The sequence below is a fragment of the Panulirus ornatus genome, chromosome 43 (assembly GCF_036320965.1).
Source record: "Panulirus ornatus isolate Po-2019 chromosome 43, ASM3632096v1, whole genome shotgun sequence".
Classification (NCBI taxonomy): Eukaryota; Metazoa; Arthropoda; class Malacostraca; order Decapoda; family Palinuridae; genus Panulirus; species Panulirus ornatus.
In genome coordinates, this window is record NC_092266.1 from 17,487,442 (window position 1) to 17,511,031 (window position 23,590).

At 40.6% G+C, this 23,590-nt stretch overlaps 1 protein-coding gene across 48 annotated transcripts in view; it reads left to right on the top strand.

Moving 5' to 3' along the window:
• Positions 1-23,590, top strand: part of slo (calcium-activated potassium channel slo) — a 1,069,848-nt gene that overhangs the window by 672,718 nt on the left and 373,540 nt on the right. The gene's annotated exons all lie outside the window — the stretch shown is intronic.

Consider the following 23,590-nt stretch of genomic DNA (forward strand, 5'->3'; position numbering starts at 1 on the left):
GGCCCAACCCACCCCCATACACATGTATATACATACGTCCACACACGCAAATATACATACCTACACAGCTTTCCATGGTTTACCCCAGACGCTTCACATGCCCTGATTCAACCCACTGACAGCACGTCAACCCTGGTATACCACATCGATCCAATTCACTCTATTCCTTGCCCTCCTTTCACCCTCCTGCATGTTCAGGCCCTGATCACACAAAATCTTTTTCACTCCATCTTTCCACCTCCAATTTGGTCTCCCACTTCTCCTCGTTCCCTCCACCTCCGACACATATATCCTCTTGGTCAATCTTTCCTCACTCATTCTCTCCATGTGCCCAAACCATTTCAAAACACCCTCTTCTGCTCTCTCAACCACACTCTTTTTATTTCCACACATCTCTCTTACCCTTACGTTACATACTCGATCAAACCACCTCACACCACGCATTGTCCTCAAACATCTCATTTCCAGCACATCCATCCTCCTGCGCACAACTCTATCCATAGCCCACGCCTCGCAACCATACAACATTGTTGGAACCACTATTCCTTCAAACATACCCGTTTTTGCTTTCCGAGATAATGTATGTATATATATATATATATATATATATATACCTCGCTAACGCGGGAAATGGCGAATAGTGTAAAAGAAAGAAAGAAGAATATATATATATATATATATATATATATATATATATATATATATATGATAGAGTTGATAGAGATGCTCTGTTGAAGGTATTAAGAATATATGGTGTGGGAGGCAAGTTGTTAGAAGCAGTGAAAAGTTTTTATCGAGGATGTAAGGCATGTGTACATGTAGGAAGAGAGGAAAGTGATTGGTTCTCAGTGAATGTAGGTTTGTGGCAGGGGTGTGTGATGTCTCCATGGTTGTTTAATTTGTTTATGGATGGGGTTGTTAGGGAGGTGAATGCAAGAGTTTTGGAAAGAGGGGCAAGTATGAAGTCTGTTGTGGATGAGAGAGCTTGGGAAGTGAGTCAGTTGTTGTTCGCTGATGATACAGCGCTGGTGGCTGATTCATGTGAGAAACTGCAGAAGCTGGTGACTGAGTTTGGTAAAGTGTGTGAAAGAAGAAAGTTAAGAGTAAATGTGAATAAGAGCAACATTATTAGGTACAGTAGGGTTGAGGGTCAAGTCAATTGGAAGGTAAGTTTGAATGGAGAAAAACTGGAGGAAGTGAAGTGTTTTAGATATCTGGGAGTGGATTTGGCAGTGGATTGAACCATGGAAGCGGAAGTGAATCATAGGGTGGGGGAGTGGCGAAAATTGTGGGAGCCTTGAAGAATGTGTGGAAGTCGAGAACATTATCTCAGAAAGCAAATATGGGTATGTTTGAAGGAATAGTGGTTCCAACAATGTTATATGGTTGCGACCAATCACTTTCCTTTCTTCCTACACGTACACATGCCTTACATCCTTGATAAACACTTTTCACTGCTTCTAACGACTTGCCTCCCACACCATATATTCTTAATACCTTCCACAGAGCATCTCAATCAACTCTATCATATGCCTTCTCCAGATCCATAAATGCTACATACAAATCCATTTGCTTTTCTAAGTATTTCTCACATACATTCTTCAAAGCAAACACCTGATCCACACAGCCTCTCCCACTTCTGAAACCACACTGCTCTTCCCCAATCTGATGCTCTATACATGCCTTCACCCTCTCAATCAACACCCTCCCTTATAATTTCCCAGGAATCCTCAACAAACTTATACATCTGTAATTTGAGCACTCACCTTTGTCCCCTTTTTTTTTGTACAATGGCAATATGCAAGCAATCCACCAATCCTGAGGCACCTCACCATACATACATTAAATAACCTTACCAACCAGTCAACAACACAGTCACCCCCTTATTTAAGAAATTCCACTGCAATACCATCCAAACCTGCTGCCTTGCCACTTTCATCTTCCGCAAAGCTTTCACTACCTCTTCTCAGTTTACCAAATCATTTTCCCTAACCCGCTCACTTTGCACACCACCTCAACCAAAACACCCTATATCTGCCACTCTATCATCAAACACATTCAACAAACCTTCAGAATACTCACTCCATCTCCTTCTCACATCACCACTACTTGATATCACCTCCCCATTAGCCCCCTTCACTGAAGTTCCCATTTGTTCCCTTGTCTTACGCACTTTATTTACCTCCTTCCAAAACATCTTTTTATTCTCCCTAAAATGTAATGACACTCTCTCACCCCAACTCTCATTTGCCCTTTTTTTCACCTCTTGCACCTTTCTCTTGATCTCCTGCCTCTTTCTTTTATACATTTCCCAGTTATTTGCATTATTTGCCTGCAAAAATCATCCAAATGCCTCTCTCTTCTCTTTCACTAATAATCTTACTTTTTCATCCCACCACTCACTACCCTTTCTAATCTGCCCTCCTCCTACGCTTCTCGTGCCACAAGCATCTTTTGTGCAGACCATCATTGCTTCCCTAAATACATCCCATTTCTCCCCCACTTCCCTTACCTCCTTTGTTCTCACCTTTTTCCATTCCGTGCTCAGTCTCTCCTGGTACTTCCTCACACAAGTCTCCTTCCCAAGCTCACATACTCTCACCACTCTCTTCACCTCAACATTCTCTCTTCTTTTCTGAAAACCTCTACAAATCTTCACCTTAGCCTCCACAAGATAATGATCAGACATCCCTCCAGTTGCACTTCTCAGCACATTAACATCCAAAAGTCTCTCTTTCGCGCGCCTATCGATTAACACGTAATCCAATAACGCTCTCTGGCCATCTCTCCTACTTACATATGTATACTTATGTATTTCTCTTTTTTTAAAGCAGGTATTCCCAATCACCAGTCCTTTTTCAGCACATAAATCTACAAGCTCTTCACTATTTCCATTTACAACACTGAACACCCCATGTATACCAATTATTCCCTCAACTGCCACATTACTCACCTTTGCATTCAAATCACCCATCACTATAACCTGGTCTCGTGCATCAAAACCACTAACACACTCATTCAGCTGCTCCCAAAACACTTGCCTCTCATGATCTTTCTTCTCATGCCCAGGTGCATATGCACCAATAATCACCCATCTCTCTCCATCAACTTTCAGTTTTACCCATATCCATCTCGAGTTTACTTTCTTACACTTTATCACATACTCCCACCACTCCTGTTTCAGGAGTAGTGCTACTCCTTCCCTTGCTCTTCTCCTCTCACTAACCCCTGACTTTACTCGCAAGACATTCCCAAACCACTCTTCCCCTTTAACTTTGAGCTTTGTTTCACTCAGAGCCAAAACATCCAGGCTCCTTTCCTCAAACATACTACCTATCTCTCCTTTTTTCTCATCTTGGTTACATCCACACACATTTAGACACCCCAATCTGAGCCTTCGAGGAGGATGAGCACTCCCCGCGTGACTCCTTCTTCTGTTTCCCCTTTTAGAAAGTTAAAATACAAGGAGGGGAGGGTTTCTAGTCCCCCACTCCCGTCCCCGTTAGTTGCCTTCTATGACACGTGAGGAATGGATGGGAAGTACCTTTTTTCCCATATCCCCAGGGATATATATATATATATATATATATATATATATATATATATATATATATATATATATATATATATATATATATATATGTGTGTACGTGTAGGAAGAGAGGAAAGTGATTGGTTCTCAGTGAATGTAGGTTTGCGGCAGGGGTGTGTGATGTCTCCATGGTTGTTTAATTTGTTTATGGATGGGGTTGTTAGGGAGGTAAATGCAAGAGTTTTGGAAAGAGGGGCAAGTATGAAGTCTGTTGGGGATGAGAGAGCTTGGGAAGTGAGTCAGTTGTTGTTCGCTGATGATACAGCGCTGGTGGCTGATTCATGTGAGAAACTGCAGAAGCTGGTGACTGAGTTTGGTAAAGTGTGTGGAAGAAGAAAGTTAAGAGTAAATGTGAATAAGAGCAAGGTTATTAGGTACAGTAGGGTTGAGGGTCAAGTCAATTGGGAGGTGAGTTTGAATGGAGAAAAACTGGAGGAAGTGAAGTGTTTTAGATATCTGGGAGTGGATCTGGCAGCGGATGGAACCATGGAAGCGGAAGTGGATCATAGGGTGGGGGAGGGGGCGAAAATTCTGGGGGCCTTGAAGAATGTGTGGAAGTCGAGAACATTATCTCGGAAAGCAAAAATGGGTATGTTTGAAGGAATAGTGGTTCCAACAATGTTGTATGGTTGCGAGGCGTGGGCTATGGATAGAGTTGTGCGCAGGAGGATGGATGTGCTGGAAATGAGATGTTTGAGGACAATGTGTGGTGTGAGGTGGTTTGATCGAGTGAGTAACGTAAGGGTAAGAGAGATGTGTGGAAATAAAAAGAGCGTGGTTGAGAGAGCAGAAGAGGGTGTTTTGAAGTGGTTTGGGCACATGGAGAGAATGAGTGAGGAAAGATTGACCAAGAGGATATATGTGTCGGAGGTGGAGGGAACGAGGAGAAGAGGGAGACCAAATTGGAGGTGGAAAGATGGAGTGAAAAAGATTTTGTGTGATCGGGGCCTGAACATGCAGGAGGGTGAAAGGAGGGCAAGGAATAGAGTGAATTGGAGCGATGTGGTATACCGGGGTTGACGTGCTGTCAGTGGATTGAATCAAGGCATGTGAAGCGTCTGGGGTAAACCATGGAAAGCTGTGTAGGTATGTATATTTGCGTGTGTGGACGTATGTATATACATGTGTATGGGGGGGGGTTGGGCCATTTCTTTCGTCTGTTTCCTTGCGCTACCTCGCAAACGCGAGAGACAGCGACAAAGTATAAAAAAAAAAAAAAAAAGAATATATGTATATATATATATATATATATATATATATATATATATATATATATATTTTTCATACTATTCGCCATTTCCCGCGTTAGCGAGGTAGCGTTAAGAACAGAGGACTGGGCCTTAGAGGGAATATCCTCACCTGGCCCCCTTCCCTGTTCCTTCTTTTGGAAAATTTAAAAAAGCGAGAGGATGGGATTTCCAGCCACCCGCTCCCTCCCCTTTTAGTCGCCTTCTACGACACACATGGAATACGTGGGAAGTATTATTTCTCCCCTATCCTCAGGTATAATTACAGATACCATCATTAAGATTTAATTTCATGATCTTGTCTGCCAAAAATTTTGCTTCTAAAATGAAGCATTCTAAAAAATTCCTTGATCTTTTACTAACATAAATGTGCACTACAAAACTGAAAATAGATACAGTTACCTTCATTCATGGATACAGCATCTAATATTTTGCCTGTGTGCTGAAGAATATTTATTTAACTCTTGATCTCTCACTAAAATGTAGGAACTCTATTACAAAATCATAAACATCTAAATTTGTTCACAGATTACCATTAAAAAGTTGTGTTGGTATCTTTGAACCAAATACACAGTCTTCAACTGTTAAAACACACACAGGTGATAGCACTGAATTTATGCACGTGGCTATTTATGCCACTCTTACAATAAAAAATATATATATTCACCCCTATCCCCAGGGATAGGGGTGAATATATATATTCCTCACGTGTCGTAGAAGGCGACTAGAGGGGATGGGTGCGGGGGGCCAGAAATCCTCCCCTCCTTGTATTTTAACTTTCTAAAAATGGGAAACAGAAGGAGTCACGCGGGGAGTGCTCATCCTCCTCGTAGACTCAGATTGGGGTGTCTAAATGTGTGTGAATGTTACCAAGATGTGAAAAAAGGAGAGATAGGTAGTATGTTTGAGGAAAGGAACCTGGATGTTTTGGCTCTGAGTGAAACGAAGCTCAAGGGTAGTGGTTTGGGAATGTATTGGGAGTAAAGTCAGGGGTTAGTGAGAGGACAAGAGCAAGGGAAGGAGTAGCAGTACTCCTGAAACAGGAGTTGTGGGAGGATGTGATAGAATGTAAGAAGGTAAATTCTCGATTATTATGGGTAAAACTGAAAGTTGATGGAGAGAGATGGGTGATTATTGGTGCATATGCACCTGGGCATGAGAAGAAAGATCATGAGAGGCAAGTGTTTTGGGAGCAGCTGAATGAGTGTGTTAGTGGTTTTGATGCACAAGACCGGGTTATAGTGATGGGTGATTTGAATGCAAAGGTGAGTAATGTGGCAGTTGAGGGAATAATTGGTATACATGGGGTGTTCAGTATTGTAAATGGAAATGGTGAAGAGCTTGTAGATTTATGTGCTGAAAAAGGACTGGTGATTGGGAATACCTGGTTTAAAAAGCGAGATATACATAAGTATACGTATGTAAGTAGGAGAGATTGCCAAAGAGCGTTATTGGATTACGTGTTAATTGACAGGTGTGCGAAAGAGAGACTTTTGGATGTTAATGTGCTGAGAGGTGCAACTGGAGGGATGTCTGATCATTATCTTGTGGAGGCTAAGGTGAAGATTTGTATGGGTTTTCAGAAAAGAAGAGTGAATGTTGAGGTGAAGAGGGTGGTGAGAGTAAGTGAGCTTGGGAAGGAGACTTGTGTGAGGAAGTACCAGGAGAGACAGTACAGAATGGAAAAAGGTGAGAACAATGGAAGTAAGGGGAGTGGGGGAGGAATGGGATGTATTTAGGTAATCAGTGATGGATTGCGCAAAAGATGCTTGTGGCATGAGAAGCATGGGAGGTGGGTTGATTAGAAAGGGTAGTGAGTGGTGGGATGAAGAAGTAAGAGTATTAGTGAAAGAGAAGAGAGAGGCATTTGGACGATTTTTGCAGGGAAAAAATGCAATTGATTGGGAGATGTATAAAAGAAAGAGACAGGAGGTCAAGAGAAAGGTGCAAGAGGTGAAAAAGAGGGCAAATGAGAATTGGGGTGAGAGAGTATCATTAAATTTTAGGGAGAATAAAAAGATGTTCTGGAAGGAGGTAAATAAAGTGCATAAGACAAGGGAGCAAATGGGAACTTCAGTGAAGGGCGCTAATGGGGAGGTGATAACAAGTAGTGGTGATGTGAGAAGGAGATGGAGTGAGTATTTTCAAGGTTTGTTGAATGTGTTTGATGATAGAGTGGCAGATATAGGGTGTTTTGGTCGAGGTGGTGTGCAAAGTGAGAGGGTTAGGGAAAATGATTTGGTAAACAGAGAAGAGGTAGTAAAAGCTTTGCGGAAGATGAAAGCCGGTAAGGCAGCAGGTTTGGATGGTATTGCAGTGGAATCTATTAAAAAAGGGGGTGACTGTATTGTTGACTGGTTGGTAAGGTTATTTAATGTATGTATGACTCATGGTGAGGTGCCTGAGGATTGGCGGAATGCGTGCATAGTGCCATTGTACAAAGGCAAAGGGGATAAGAGTGAGTGCTCAAATTACAGAGGTATAAGTTTGTTGAGTATTCCTGGTAAATTATATGGGAGGGTATTGATTGAGAGAGTGAGGGCATGTACAGAGCATCAGATTGGGGAAGAGCAGTGTGGTTTCAGAAGTGGTAGAGGATGTGTGGATCAGGTGTTTGCTTTGAGGAATGTATGTGAGAAATACTTAGAAAAGCAAATGGATTTGTATGTAGCATTTATGGATCTGGAGAAGGCATATGATAGAGTTGATAGAGATGGTCTATGGAAGGTATTAAGAATATATGGTGTGGAAGGCAAGTTGTTAGAAGCAGTGAAAAGTTTTTATCGAGGATGTAAGGCATGTGTATGTGTAGGAAGAGGGGAAAGTGATTGGTTCTCAGTGAATGTAGGTTTGCGGCAGGGGTGTGTGATGTCTCCATGGTTGTTTAATTTGTTTGTGGATGGGGTTGTTAGGGAGGTGAATGCAAGAGTTTTGGAAAGAGGGGCAAGTATGAAGTCTGTTGTGGATGAGAGAGCTTGGGAAGTGAGTCAGTTGTTGTTCTCTGATGATACAGCACTGGTGGCTGATTCATGTGAGAAACTGCAGAAGCTGGTGACTGAGTTTGGTAAAGTGTGTGAAAGAAGAAAGTTAAGAGTAAATGTGAATAAGAGCAAGGTTATTAGGTACAGTAGGGTTGAGGGTCAAGTCAATTGGGAGGTAAGTTTGAATGGAGAAAAACTGGAGGAAGTAAAGTGTTTTAGATATCTGGGAGTGGATCTGGCAGCGGATGGAACCATGGAAGCGGGAGTGAATCATAGGGTGGGGGAGGGGGCAAAAATCCTGGGAGCCTTGAAGAATGTGTGGAAGTCGAGAACATTATCTCGGAAAGCAAAAATGGGTATGTTTGAAGGAATAGCAGTTCCAACAATGTTGTATGGTTGCGAGGCGTGGGCTATGGATAGAGTTGTGCGCAGGAGGGTGGATGTGCTGGAAATGAGATGTTTGAGGACAGTGTATGGTATGAGGTGGTTTGATCGAGTAAGTAATGTGAGGGTAAGAGAGATGTGTGGAAATAAAAAGAGCGTGGTTGAGAGAGCAGAAGAGGGTGTTTTGAAATGGTTTGGGCACATGGAGAGAATGAGTGAGGAAAGATTGACCAAGAGGATATATGTGTCGGAGGTGGAGGGAACAAGAAGTGGGAGACCAAATTGGATGTGGAAAGATGGAGTGAAAAAGATTTTGAGTGATCGGGGCCTGAACATGCAGGAGGGTGAAAGGTGGGCAAGGAATAGAGTGAATTGGATCGATGTGGTATACCGGGGTTGACGTGCTGTCATTGGATTGAATCAGGGCATGTGAAGCGTCTGGGGTAAACCATGGAAAGTTGTGTGGGGCCTGGATGTGGAAAGGGAGCTTTGGTTACGGGCATTATTGCATGACAGCTAGAGACTGAATGTGAACGAATGGGGCCTTTGTTGTCTTTTCCTAGCGCTACCTTGCACACATGAGGAGGGAGGGGGATGGTATTCCATGCATGGCGAGGTGGCGATGGGAATGAATAAAGGCAGACAGTGTGAATTGTGTGTATGGGTATATATGTGTGTGTCTGTGTGTGTATATATAAGTGTACATTGAGATGTATAGGTATGTGTATTTGTGTGTGTGGACGTGTATGTATATACATGTGTATGGGGGTGGGTTGGGCCATTTCATTCGTCTGTTTCCTTGCGCTACCTCACAAACGCGGGAGACAGCAACAAAGCAAAATAAATAAGAATAATATTAATATATATATATATATTTATATATATATATATATATATATATATATATATATATATATATATATATATATATATATATATATATATATATATATATATGTTATCCCTGGGGATAGGGGAGAAAGAATTCTTCCCACGTATTCCCTGCGTGTTGTAGAAGGCGACTGAAAGGGAAGGGAATGGGGGGCTGGAAATCCTCCCCTCTCGTTTTTCATTTTCCAAAAGAAGGAACAGAGAAGGGGGCCAAGTGAGGATGTTCCCTCAAAGGCTCAGTCCTCTGTTCTTAACGCTACCTCGCTAATGCGGGAAATAGCAAATAGTAGAAAAAAAAAATATATATATATATATGTATACATATATATATATATATTTATTATTTAATTTTGCTTTATCGCTGTCTCCCGCATTAGCGAGGTAGCACAAGGAAACTGAGGAAAGAATAGCCTAAACCACCCACATACACATGTTTATACATACATGTCCACACACGTAAATATACATACCTATACATCTCAACATATACATATATATATACACACACAGACATATATATATATATATATATATATATATATATATATATATATATATACACATGTACATAATTCATACTGTCTGCCTTTATTCATTCCCATCACCACCTCGCCACACATGAAAAAAAAACCCTCCCCCTCATGTGTGCGAGGTAGTGCTAGGAAAATACAACAAAATCCACATTTGTTCACACTCATTCTCTAGCTGTCATGTGATAATGCACCGAAACCACAGCTCCTTTTCCACATCCAGGCCCCACAGAACTTTCCATGGTGTACCCCAGACGCTTCACATGCCCTGGTTCAATCCCTTGACAGCACGTCGACCCTGGTATACCACATCGTTCCAGTTCACTCTATTCCTTGCTCGCCTTTCACCCTCCTGCATGTTCAGGCCCCGATCACTCAAAATCTTTTTCACTTCATCTTTCCACCTCCAATTTGGTCTCCCACTTCTCCTTGTTCCCTCCACCTCTGACACATATATCCTCTTTGTCAATCTTTCCTCACTCATTCTCTGCATGTGACCAAATCATTTCAAAACACCCTCTTCTCCTCTCTCAACCACCCTCTTTTTATTACCACACATCTCTCTTACCCTATTATTACTTACTCGATCAAACCACCTCACACCACATATTGTCCTCAAACATCTCATTTCCAGCACATCCACCCTCCTCCGCACAACTCTATCCATAGCCCACGCCTCGCAACCATATAACATTGTTTGAACCACTAATCCTTCAAACATACCCATTTTTGCTTTCGGAGATAATGTTGTCGACTTCCACACATTATTCAATGCTCCCAGAACTTTCGCCCCCTCCCCCACCCTATGATTCACTTCCGCTTCCATGGTTCCATCCACTGCCAAATCCACTCCCAGATATCTAAAACACTTCACTTCCTCCAGTTTTTCTCCATTCAAACTTACCTCACAATTGACTTTTCCCTCAACCCTACTGTACCTAATAACCTTGCTCTTATTCACAGTTACTCTCAGCTTTCTTCTGAGCATAGAAAGCGTATAAAGCCATTCTTTATCCGGGTTTTTTTTTTGCTACCTCACCATCCAGGAAATGATGAAGAACTTTGTTACCTTCACTTATGACGTACCTTGAGATCATTGTCTCCTATGGCAAAGGATTATGTTATTTCTTTTAGCCATACCCCACATGAAACAAAGACCAAAGTATCGCCAACTTTACATGTTGCATTTAAGCCAATTTTTACTGTGGCAGGTGCATTTCTTCGAAATGGTTCTTCACCCCTGAGAGATGTTTAGTGTGTTGGAGTTGGGTTTGGCACTTTTTTCTACTGACATGCCTTTTTTTTATTTTAACAATTGATTCTTCCTCAGTTTGTTTTGCTAAAGTAAAGGAAAATCTTTTGAGAGCCCACCATTTGAAACATGAGCACAAGAAAGGTAGGATTCCCTTAACCCATGGACTGACAGGCAACTGGCACAGGACCTTGGGCTTACAACTTCAACTGCTCCACCATTTGTGGATGTTCCTTAATCTTTTCTCACTTACAGATGACTTGGCGCTCAGACTGTGTACAGGCTTATCCTTACCCATAACAGACATAGCTCTAATACTGCAGCTTCTGGAAAGTCTGGCTATTACTGTGTGCATAAACATCTGAAATTTTTTTTAACATATTTTACTCCTATTTGAATAAAGATGTGCATGCAGAAGTATGAAAAAGGAAAAAATTAAATCTTCTATTTACTTTTGTTTTGCTGTGGTGGGGTATTTAAATTTATGAGTGCTGCTCTAAGTGTGCAGTCTAAATAAGGTGGTGTAAAAAAAATTAGACATTTTGTTCTTTAGAATTAAAGATTTGCCCTCAAGAGTATGAAAAATAAGACAGTAAATCCTTTATACATAGTTGGCTTGTAATGGTGGAGTGTTAAGCTTACTTTTGGTTTGTAGTTTATAACTGTTTGCAGACTTTTATATCAGGTGATGTGTCACAGTTGATGGACTACTAACAAATATTGTCACAGTTTAAGGATTAATGGTCCTCCTCCTGTTGGTGCTCCTATCTAAAGGAATATGACTTCTAAGATTTTTTAGATCTACCAGAATTGAAAGCCTTCTATTGGACCCAGTGCAGCATAAGAATCATTCTAAATCTCACAAGAATCCTGCGAGACTCTTCTGATGACCCTTACCCACCTTTCCTTCCTTCAGAGGAAATTTTAGGGCCTCTTCCAATGGGTCAAGAGCCCCTGCCAAGTCTGAGTAACCTTGGGTCCCTTCTTTCCTTTTGATTGGAAGACTTCAACTCTGAATCTGAGGCTTCTTATAATGAGGTACCATCAGCAGAATCTGTTTTTGAAGGCAGTTTCTTTTTGTAATTCATCCTCCTTCCTTCATATCATTCTGGAAAGTTTACTTGAAGTCTCTGCAGAATTTTCTGCCTTTTGTTATAATATCCCTCATTAACAGCCATTTGATTAATCTGGATCTCATTGGGAGAGTCATAGGGCATACCTTAAAACAACATTTGGTTCCATTCATAGACTCTTATAAGCCATCAATTTTGGTCTGGCTCCGTTTTTTCAGTGTCCACTAGCTGCCTGATAATTCTTATACATTTGACATCAGTTTACAAGATGCTTGGTCAAGGTTAATCATGGATTTCTCACTTCTTCTTGGGGAGGAAGATTTCTTGATGCTCTGTAAGCCTTCAGAGAGATCAGTGTTTTATAGTACCTCGGAGTTCTCCAGTGTCATCACTATAGTTCTATTTTTGGGGAGAAACAAAGGCTTTCCTTCAGCCTTTCTGAATTTTTTTTTCCTGTTTTAAGATTTTCTGGTTACTCCTGATGTGTTCCAGAGCCTTGGGAACATAGAATCTCCCCTTAAAAAAATTCAGATTGAACTTTATTATATTCAAAGCAAAGTTCATGAACGAGAATGCACAGTCTGTTTTGGACTTCCTCCAAAGCAGTCCCACAGATAAAATTTTGTCAATGTCACATTGGACTGACATTTTAGGAATTTCAAAATGAAGAAAAATGTATTTTCCTTGTAGATTTGAAAGAAATAAGTTAAGATATAAGAAAAACATTACATTTCACACCCACCCTGTCATCTAAATATGAGGTGTCAAAGGTGCCAGTGATCAGCATAATTTCACCAGCATTACCCAATCCAGGTGAGAAAGCAAGGTAATCATATGCAAGATAGCACTGTGGAATTGCCAAATACGTTTTTGAATAAGAATATTACTGGGTTCTTTAAAGGGAGAGAGAGAGCATTCTTGAAATGATGTGCATTTTCACTAACATATTGTCCCTGTATATGATTAATTGGTAATATTTACTTTTGGTCTTTTTTAGTTAGATTGTAATATATTTTCAACATTAAGATGAATCCACCTTTCATTTGCTAATAATTACATTGGACACATGGAGAGAATGAGTGAGGAAAGATTGACAAAGAGGATATATGTGTCAGAGGTGGAGGGATTGGGGTGGAAGGATGGAGTGAAAAAGATTTTGAGGGATTGGGGCCTGAATATACAGGAGGGTGAAAGGCGTGCAAGGAATAGAGTGAATTGGTAGGATGTGGTATGCCAGGGTCGACGTGCTATCAGTGGATTGAACCAGGGTATGTGAAGCGTCTGGGGTAAACCATAGAAAGGTCTGTGGAAAGGGAGCTGTGGTTTAAGTGCATTACACATGACAGCTATAAACTGAGTGTGAATGAATGTGGCTTTTTTTTGTCATTTATTGGCGCTACCTGTGTGTGTGTTATTTCATGTGTGTCAGGGTGGTGACGGGAATGGATGAAGGCAGCAAGTGTGAATATGTACACGTGTATTTATTTATGTCTATGTATGTATAGGTTGAAATGTATATGTATGTATATGTGCGTGTATGAGCGTTTATGTATATATATGTGTATGTGGGTGGGTGGTTGGGCCATTCTTCGTCAGTTTCCTTGCACTACCTTGCTGACATGGTAAACTGATTAAGTATAATGAATAATGAATAAAAGCTTTTTCATTTAAACTTCATAATTCATATGCTTATAACTAATTTTATTTGCACTTTTTTGGGTATTTTCTTAGATTCATCAGTTACCAAGTTTCAAATTGAATTAAAAAGAATCTTGAATATCTTTGTCAGATAATATTAACTAGGACTTGAATTGGAAACTTTATCTCCTCCCTTGACAATCTCATTGTCTGCAAACTATGGTGTTTTGAGAAAATGAGGTAGCAGTCGCATGACATTTTCCTATAAACGTCCATTTGGGTAAAAGTGTCTATGCCCCAAAAATCACTTTGATTACCTTTATAGGTGAGTGATATAAGCCTAGATTATGGAAGAAATAATCTAATAACACATGTATTTGTCTATTTACATCTCCCAAAATCTAAGTGTGATACTATTTTTTTGGTTAAAACACTGTATATCCATGAGTTTGGTAATAAAAAAATCAGAAGAGCCATTAGCACTATAATTTTCTATAATTTAACATGCAGCTCTGATTCATAATGTTGTAAAAATTAGGAGCATGGTTTTCAATCTGAACTCAATTCCACTACACATTACCTTGTTCACCTACATGCACAGGGCAAGATGCTGTCTTCTCAACCTTGCTGTTATCATTAAACTCATTATATATTTCCTGAAATTTACAGCATTATTGTTTTCAGTATATCACTTTGTAGAGCCTCATCATCACTCTAAAGTTCAAATTTGATATATATTCCATTACAGCCTTGTCTCTTCGATGATTGAGATTTAAAGAATCTTGGTGAATTTTACACCTGCACTGGTTGCATATTGGCACCATTATTCTTACAAGGAAACTGAATTCTTAGAAAGACTGGCTGTTTCTGCCTTTGGGCATTTATTTCAGATAATGATGTCTGGAAACTTTTCATACCCCATACCTTATTCATCTATGTAATACTTAGGGATGAATTAGACTTTTATTATATATATATATATATATATATATATATATATATATATATATATATATATATATATATATATATATATATATATATATATATATATATCAGTAAATTTTAGGGAGAATAAAAAGATGTTCTGGAAGGAGGTAAATAGGGTGCGTAAGACAAGGGAGCAAATGGGAACTTCAGTGAAGGGCGTAAATGGGGAGGTGATAACAAGTAGCGGTGATGTGAGAAGGAGATGGAATGAGTATTTTGAAGGTTTGTTGAATGTGTCTGATGACAGAGTGGCAGATATAGGGTGTTTTGGTCGAGGTGGTGTGCAAAGTGAGAGGGTTAGGGAAAATGATTTGGTAAACAGAGAAGAGGTAGTAAAAGCTTTGCGGAAGATAAAAGCCGGCAAGGCAGCAGGTTTGGATGGTATTGCAGTGGAATTTATTAAAAAAGGGGGTGACTGTATTGTTGACTGGTTGGTAAGGTTATTTAATGTATGTATGACTCATGGTGAGGTGCCTGAGGATTGGCGGAATGCGTGCATAGTGCCATTGTACAAAGGCAAAGGGGATAAGAGTGAGTGCTCAAATTACAGAGGTATAAGTTTGTTGAGTATTCCTGGTAAATTATATGGGAGGGTATTGATTGAGAGGGTGAAGGCATGTACAGAGCATCAGATTGGGGAAGAGCAGTGCGGTTTCAGAAGTGGTAGAGGATGTGTGGATCAGGTGTTTGCTTTGAAGAATGTATGTGAGAAATACTTAGAAAAGCAAATGGATTTGTATGTAGCATTTATGGATCTGGAGAAGGCATATGATAGAGTTGATAGAGATGCTCTGTGGAAGGTATTAAGAATATATGGTGTGGGAGGCAAGTTGTTAGAAGCAGTGAAAAGTTTTTATCAAGGATGTAAGGCATGTGTACGTGTAGGAAGAGAGGAAAGTGATTGGTTCTCAGTGAATGTAGGTTTGCGGCAGGGGTGTGTGATGTCTCCATGGTTGTTTAAATTGTTTATGGATGGGGTTGTTAGGGAGGTAAATGCAAGAGTCCTGGAAAGAGGGGCAAGTATGAAGTCTGTTGGGGATGAGAGAGCTTGGGAAGTGAGTCAGTTGTTGTTCGCTGATGATACAGCACTGGTGGCTGATTCATGTGAGAAACTGCAGAAGCTGGTGACTGAGTTTGGTAAAGTGTGTGGAAGAAGAAAGTTAAGAGTAAATGGGAATAAGAGCAAGGTTATTAGGTACAGTAGGGGTGAGGGTCAAGTCAATTGGGAGGTGAGTTTGAATGGAGAAAAACTGGAGGAAGTGAAGTGTTTTAGATATCTGGGAGTGGATCTGTCAGCGGATGGAACCATGGAAGCGGAAGTGGATCATAGGGTGGGGGAGGGGGCGAAAATTTTGGGAGCCTTGAAAAATGTGTGGAAGTCGAGAACATTATCTCGGAAAGCAAAAATGGGTATGTTTGAAGGAATAGTGGTTCCAACAATGTTGTATGGTTGCGAGGCGTGGGCTATGGATAGAGATGTGCGCAGGAGGATGGATGTGCTGGAAATGAGATGTTTGAGGACAATGTGTGGTGTGAGGTGGTTTGATCGAGTAAGTAACGTAAGGGTGAGAGAGATGTGTGGAAATAAAAAGAGCGTGGTTGAGAGAGCAGAAGAGGGTGTTTTGAAATGGTTTGGGCACATGGAGAGAATGAGTGAGGAAAGATTGACCAAGAGGATATATGTGTCGGAGGTGGAGGGAGCGAGGAGAAGAGGGAGACCAAATTGGAGGTGGAAAGATGGAGTGAAAAAGATTTTGTGTGATCGGGGCCTGAACATGCAGGAGGGTGAAAGGAGGGCAAGGAATAGAGTGAATTGGAGCCATGTGGTATACAGGGGTTGACGTGCTGTCAGTGGATTGAATCAGGGCATGTGAAGCGTCTGGGGTAAACCATGGAAAGCTGTGTAGGTATGTATATTTGCGTGTGTGGACGTGTGTATGTACATGTGTATGGGGGGGGGGTTGGGCCATTTCTTTCGTCTGTTTCCTTGCGCTACCTCGCAAACGCGGGAGACAGCGACAAAGTATAAAAAAAAAAAAAAAAAAAAAAATATATATATATATATCCCTGGGGATAGGGGATTAAGAGTACTTCCCACGTATTCCCTGCGTGTCGTAGAAGGCGACTAAAAGGGGAGGGAGCAGGGGGCTGGAAATCCTCCCGTCTCGGTTTTTTTTTTTTAATTTTCCAAAAGAAGGAACAGAGAATTGGGCCAGGTGAGGGTATTCCCTCAAAGGCCCAGTCCTCTGTTCTTAACGCTACCTCGCTAATGCGGGAAATGGCGAATAGTTTGAAAGAAAAGAAAAAATATATATATATATATATATATATATATATATATATATATATATATATATATATATATACACACAGAATGGAAAAAGGTGAGAACAATGGAAGTAAGGGGAGTGGGGGAGGAATGGGATGTATTTAGGGAATCAGTGATGGATTGCGCAAAAGATGCTTGTGGCATGAGAAGAGTGGGAGGTGGGTTGATTAGAAAGGGTAGTGAGTGGTGGGATGAAGAAGTAAGATTATTAGTGAAAGAAAAGAGAGAGGCATTTGGATGATTTTTGCAGGGAAAAAATGCAATTGAGTGGGAGATGTATAAAAGAAAGAGACAGGAGATCAAGAGAAAGGTGCAAGAGGTGAAAAAGAGGGCAAATGAGAGTTGGGGTGAGAGAGTATCATTAAATTTTAGGGAGAATAAAAAGATGTTCTGTAAGGAGGTAAATAAAGTGCGTAAGACAAGGGAACAAATGGGAACTTCAGTGAAGGGCGCTAATGGGGAGGTGATAACAAGTAGTGGTGATGTGAGAAGGAGATGGAGTGAGTATTTTGAAGGTTTGTTGAATGTGTTTGATGATAGAGTGGCAGATATAGGGTGTTTTGGTCGAGGTGGTGTGCAAAGTGAGAGGGTTAGGGAAAATGATTTGGTAAACAGAGAAGAGGTAGTAAAAGCTTTGCAGAAGATGAAAGCCAGCAAGGCAGCAGGTTTGGATGGTATTGCAGTGGAATCTATTAAAAAGGGGGTGACTCTATTATTGACTGGTTGGTAAGGTTATTTAATGTATGTATGACTCATGGTGAGGTGCCTGAGGATTGGCGGAATGCGTGCATAGTGCTATTGTACAAAGGCAAAGGGGATAAGAGTGAGTGCTCAAATTACAGAGGTATAAGTTTGTTGAGTATTCCTGGTAAATTATATGGGAGGGTATTGATTGAGAGGATGAAGGCATGTACAGAGCATCAGATTGGGGAAGAGCAGTGTGGTTTCAGAGTTGGTAGAGGATGTGTGGATCAGGTGTTTGCTTTGAAGAATGTATGTGAGAAATACTTAGAAAAGCAAATGGATTTGTATGTAGCATTTATGGATCTGGAGAAGGCATATGATAGAGTTGATAGAGATGCTCTGTGGAAGGTATTAAGACTATATGGTGTGGGAGGCAAGTTGTTAGAAGCAGTGAAAAGTTTTTATTGAGGATGTAAGGCATGTGTACGTGTAGGAAGAGAGGAAAGTGATTGGTTCTCAGTGAATGTAGGTTTGCGGCAGGGGTGTGTGATGTCTCCATGGTTGTTTAATTTGTTTATGGATGGGGTTGTTAGGGAGGTAAATGCAAGAGTTTTGGAAAGAGGGGCAAGTATGAAGTCAGTTGGGGATGAGAGAGCTTGGGAAGTGAGTCAGTTGTTGTTTGCTGATGATACAGCGCTGGTGGCTGATTCATGTGAGAAACTGCAGAAGCTGGTGACTGAGTTTGGTGAAGTGTGTGAAAGAAGAAAGTTAAGAGTAAATGTGAATAAGAGCAAGGTAATTAGGTACAGTAGGGTTGAGGGTCAAGTCAATTGGGAGGTAAGTTTGAATGGAGCAAAACTGGAGGAAGTAAAGTGTTTTATATATCTGGGAGTGGATTTGGCAGCGGATGGAACCATGGAAGCGGAAGTGGATCATAGGGTGGGGGAGGGGGCGAAAATCCTGGGAGCCTTGAAGAATGTGTGGAAGTCGAGAACATTATCTCGGAAAGCAAAAATGGGTATGTTTGAAGGAATAGTGGTTCCAACAATGTTGTATGGTTGCGAGGCGTGTGCTATGGATAGAGTTGTGCGCAGGAGGATGGATGTGCTGGAAATGAGATGTTTGAGGACAATGTGTGGTGTGAGGTGGTTTGATCGAGTAAGTAACGTAAGGGTAAGAGAGATGTGTGGAAATAAAAAGAGCGTGGTTGAGAGAGCAGAAGAGGGTGTTTTGAAATGGTTTGGGCACATGGAGAGAATGATTGAGGAAAGATTGACCAAGAGGATATATGTGTCAGAGGTGGAGGGAACGAGGAGAAGTGGGAGACCAAATTGGAGGTGGAAAGATATATATATATATATATATATATATATATATTATCCCTGGGGATAGGGGAGAAAGAATACTTTCCACGTATTCCCTGCGTGTCGTAGAAGGCGACTAAAAGGGGAGGGAGCGGGGGGCTGGAAATCCTCCCCTCTCATTATTTTTTTTCTTAATTTTTCCAAAAGAAGGAACAGAGAAGGGGGCCAGGAGAGGATATTCCCTCAAAGGCCCAGTTCTCTGTTCTTAACGCTACCTCGCTAACGCGGGAAATGGCGAATAGTTTGAAAGAAAAAGAAAGAAAGAATATATATATATATATATATATATATATATATATATATATATATATATATATATATATATATATATATGTATATATATATATATATATATATATATATATATATATATATATATATATATATATATATAGAAACTGCAGAAGCTGGTGACTGAGTTTGGTAAAGTGTGTGGAAGAAGAAAGTTAAGAGTAAATGTGAATAAGAGCAAGGTTATTAGGTACAGTAGGGGTGAGGGTCAAGTCAATTGGGAGGTGAGTTTGAATGGAGAAAAACTGGAGGAAGTGAAGTGTTTTAGATATCTGGGAGTGGATCTGTCAGCGGATGGAACCATGGAAGCGGAAGTGGATCATAGGGTGGGGGAGGGGGCGAAAATTTTGGGAGCCTTGAAAAATGTGTGGAAGTCGAGAACATTATCTCGGAAAGCAAAAATGGGTATGTTTGAAGGAATAGTGGTTCCAACAATGTTGTATGGTTGCGAGGCGTGGGCTATGGATAGAGATGTGCGCAGGAGGATGGATGTGCTGGAAATGAGATGTTTGAGGACAATGTGTGGTGTGAGGTGGTTTGATCGAGTAAGTAACGTAAGGGTAAGAGAGATGTGTGGAAATAAAAAGAGCGTGGTTGAGAGAGCAGAAGAGGGTGTTTTGAAGTGGTTTGGGCACATGGAGAGAATGAGTGAGGATAGATTGACCAAGAGGATATATGTGTCGGAGGTGGAGGGAACGAGGAGAAGAGGGAGACCAAATTGGAGGTGGAAAGATGGAGTGAAAAAGATTTTGTGTGATCGGGGCCTGAACATGCAGGAGGGTGAAAGGAGGGCAAGGAATAGAGTGAATTGGAGCGATGTGGTATACAGGGGTTGACGTGCTGTCAGTGGATTGAATCATGGCATGTGAAGCGTCTGGGGTAAACCATGGAAAGCTGTGTAGGTATGTATATTTGCGTGTGTGGACGTATGTACATGTGTATGGGGGGGGGTTGGGCCATTTCTTTCGTCTGTTTCCTTGCGCTACCTCGCAAACGTGGGAGACAGCGACAAAGTATAAAAAAAAAAATATATGTCATAGTAAGTCGATCCCCAACACATTGATTAACATCATCGGCTAAAAAGGAGTAAAGATTGTGTTCAGATTGAAAACTATGCTCCTAATTTTTACATTATGAATCAGAGCTGCATGTTAAATTAGGGAGCTTTATATTGTTAACGAATGTTCTGATTTTTTTTATCCCAGTGCCACATCAAATGGGTTTAGAGATGTTTAACTCATCCATTCTTTAATGCCTTTTCCTTCCTCAAATCACCCTGGAAAGTTTACTAAAAGTTTCTGCCGAATTTTCAGCCTGTTGTTAATTCTGTACTGCACTGACAGACATTTGAATAATCTGGAGCTCACTGGGAGAGTCTTGGGACTTGCCTCAAAACAGCTTTCAGTTCTATGCAGAGAGATATTATGCCATCTTTTATATCAAAGCAACAGTGCAGATTACAAGGCTTTGTCTTCTTTTGATAAAGAACGGGTAGAGTTGTTGTGATCTCCACCATTCTGTGACTCCCAATTTTCCTTGTGAGACCATTCAGAAGATTTGTAGGGCTTTATCTTTTAGAGCTATTGGTTTGAGAAAAACTGCAATTATTAACCATCTCTTCAAAGGAAAGTGCAAAAACTTGCTCTTAATCTTAAAAGGAATAGTTTCAGTGGGCCTCTTCATTCCTTCCATACTCTTCTAAGAAGGAAAAAACCTTAGTGCATCTAAGTCTGACTCTACCAGGGGGAAAAGTGCCTTTTCAGGCAGCCCTTTTGAAGCCATAGAGCTAGGTCTGTGGTCATCTTCCCCTTGAAATAGCTCTTTGGCCTTCGGGATTTAGCTCCTGAATGTCTGAGATTTTTGAGTCTGAGAGATGGGTATATCAAATGTTAATGAGAGGTCTGGGTTAAAGTTGGAAATCTCAGTGACCCCTGTCAAGAAAAATTTAGAACTGCCCCTGACTCAACTGGAATAAACTGTAGAAATGATAGGTAAGGACATCAGAGAGCCTGCAGTGGTACCAATGTTTGCCAGCATTTTTTGGTCCAAAATTAGGAGACAAACTTAAAAAGAATTATTTTGAATCTGTCTTTTCTAAACATCCACAAACTGAAATGAGTCAAAATCACCACTTTACAGAGTGTCCACCAGACCTTAAAGTTATATAACTGGACAAGCAGCTTAGACTTGAGAATGCCTTTTAGTACTTTCCAAAACACACCAGTACAAGAAAGGAATTTGGCTAATGAAATTGGCACACAGACCTGACATTTCAGGGTGATGGCATTCAACTTATGAACAGCCCACAAATTTTAAATTTAGTAATTTTAGCCCTGTTTCCAACTAACATCTCCCAAAGTTATACTACTAGCTTACTTTGATGACTGTTTGGTGATTTCAGCCTCAAGGGAGGAAAGTGCCAGACAGTCCTGCATGCCTTTTGAAAGTGAATTTTATCATCAACCTGGTCAAGTCTCTCAGAATTTCCAGCTGGAACTTTATATGGATAGGATTAGATTGAAATTCTCAGACTGGATGTCTTTGTCTTCACAGGGACAAAGCATGGGACTGTATAGTGCAGCAGTTATCTCATGGTCCAAGACCTTGATGTCAATTTTTGAGGAAGTTCAGTTTTCTAGTTACATGCATCATCATTTGTGAGGCTTTAGGCTAAAAAGGTTCCCTTCTGGGTAAACAAAATTGTTCTTGCTGAAAGCATAGATCTTCTAAGATGCACTTTCCCAGGAACTTCTTGAATCCTTAGTTTGTTGGGCCATCATTAGAACATTGAAAAACCTTTGCTTTGAAGATCTCTAGAGAATTCTCTTTTAGTAGAGATGGACAGTTCAGATCAAGGATAGGCTTCTGTTATTTGAAAGATCATTTACATGTGGGCCTCAGGATGAGGATACAAAAGACCTGTTGGTCCCATAGTTTTTCATATCTTTGCATATCTAAAGTGTGGGATGTGGAATTATATTTCTCATGGACAGATTGTGGCTGTCTACTGCCAGCTAAACAAAGGCCCTTGCAGATCTATACTTTTAGAGTTAAATGAAAAGATTCTCTCCCTTTTTATCCAACTCCATGATCACTAAGGAGAAGGCTGTATTTGGACAGATGCACTATCAAGTTCAGATAATGTTGACAGAAATGTCATTAAGGAAGAAGGATCCTTTTCTTAGGAATGGTACTTCAAGTGGAGCTCTTTGCCACCAAAGCTAATGCATTACTCATTATATATGAATATGTACATGTGTATATATGTATATGTCTGTATATGTATGTGTATGGATACATTGAAATGTATAGTTATGTATATGTGCGTGTGTGGACGTTTATGTACATACATGCATAGATGGGTGGGTTGGGCCATTCTTTGTCTGTTTCCTTGCGCTACCTCGCTGCCGTGGAAGACAGCGATTAAGTATGATAAGTATAATATGTATGAATTAGGTGTTTGCTTTCAAGAATGTATGTGAGAAATACTTAGAAAAACAGATGGATTTGTATGTAGCATTTATGGATCTGGAGAAGGCATATGATACAGTGGATAGAGATGCTTTGTGGAAGGTATTAAGGGTATATGGTGTAAGGGGTAAGTTGCTAGAAGCAGAGAAAAGATTTATCAAGGATGTGAGGCATGTGTATGAGTAGCAAGAGAGGAAAGTGATTGGTTCCCAGTGAATGTTGGTTTGCGGCAGGGGTGAGTGATGTCTCCATGGTTGTTTAATTTGTTTATGGATGGGGTTGTTAGAGAGGTAAATGCAAGAGTTTTGCAGAGAGGCAAGTATGCAGTCTGTTATGGATGAGAGGGCTTAGGAAGTGAGTCAGTTGTTGTTTACTGATGATACAGTGCTGGTGGCTGATTTGAGTGAGAAACTGCAGAAGCTGGTGACTGAGATTGGTAAAGTGTATGAAAGAAGAAAGTAGAGGGTAAATGTGAATAAGAGCAAGATGATTAGGTTCAGTAGGGTTGATGGACATGTAAATTGGGAGGTAAGTTTGAATGGAGAAAAACTGGAGGGAGTGAAGTGTTTTAGATATCTGGGAGTGGATTTTCAGTGGATGGAACCATGGAAGTGGAAGTTAGTCACAGGGTCGAGGAGGGGGCGAAGGTTCTGGGAGCATTGAATAATGTGTGGAAGGCAAGAGCATTATCTCGAAGACCAGATATTGGTATGTTTGAAGGAATAGTGGTTCCAACAATGTTATATGGTTGCGAGGCATGAGCTATAGATAGGGTTGCACTGAGGAGGGTGGATGTGTTGGAAATAAAATGTCTAAGGACAATATGTGGTTTGAGGTGGTTTGATCGAATAAGTATTGAAAGGGTAAGAGATA